This window comes from Tachyglossus aculeatus, chromosome 26 (assembly GCF_015852505.1).
Source record: "Tachyglossus aculeatus isolate mTacAcu1 chromosome 26, mTacAcu1.pri, whole genome shotgun sequence".
Taxonomy (NCBI): Eukaryota; Metazoa; Chordata; class Mammalia; order Monotremata; family Tachyglossidae; genus Tachyglossus; species Tachyglossus aculeatus.
In genome coordinates this window covers 13386292-13386604 of record NC_052091.1, presented here as the reverse complement: position 1 = coordinate 13386604, position 313 = coordinate 13386292, and positions in this window count along the sequence as shown.

Here is a 313-nt window from a genome sequence, read left to right as displayed (position 1 = left end):
GTTGGCTGCGGTGGGCAAGGGGCTGCAGGTGGGCAGGGCCGGCCTGTGAGCCTGGGGCTTCAGGTGGGCAGGGCCGGTGTGGTGGCTACAGGTGGGCAGGGCCGGTAGGTTGGCTGCAAGGGGGCAGAGGGCTTCAGGTGGGCAGGGCCGGCCTGTGGGCCTGGGGCTAGCAGGTGGGCAGGGCCGGCCTGTGGGCCTGGGGCTAGCAGGTGGGCAGGGCTGGCGTGGTGGATGCGGTGGGCAAGGGGCTGCAGGGGGGCAGGGCCGGCGTGATGGCTGCAGGTGGGCAGGGCCGGCGTGGAGGCTGCAGGTG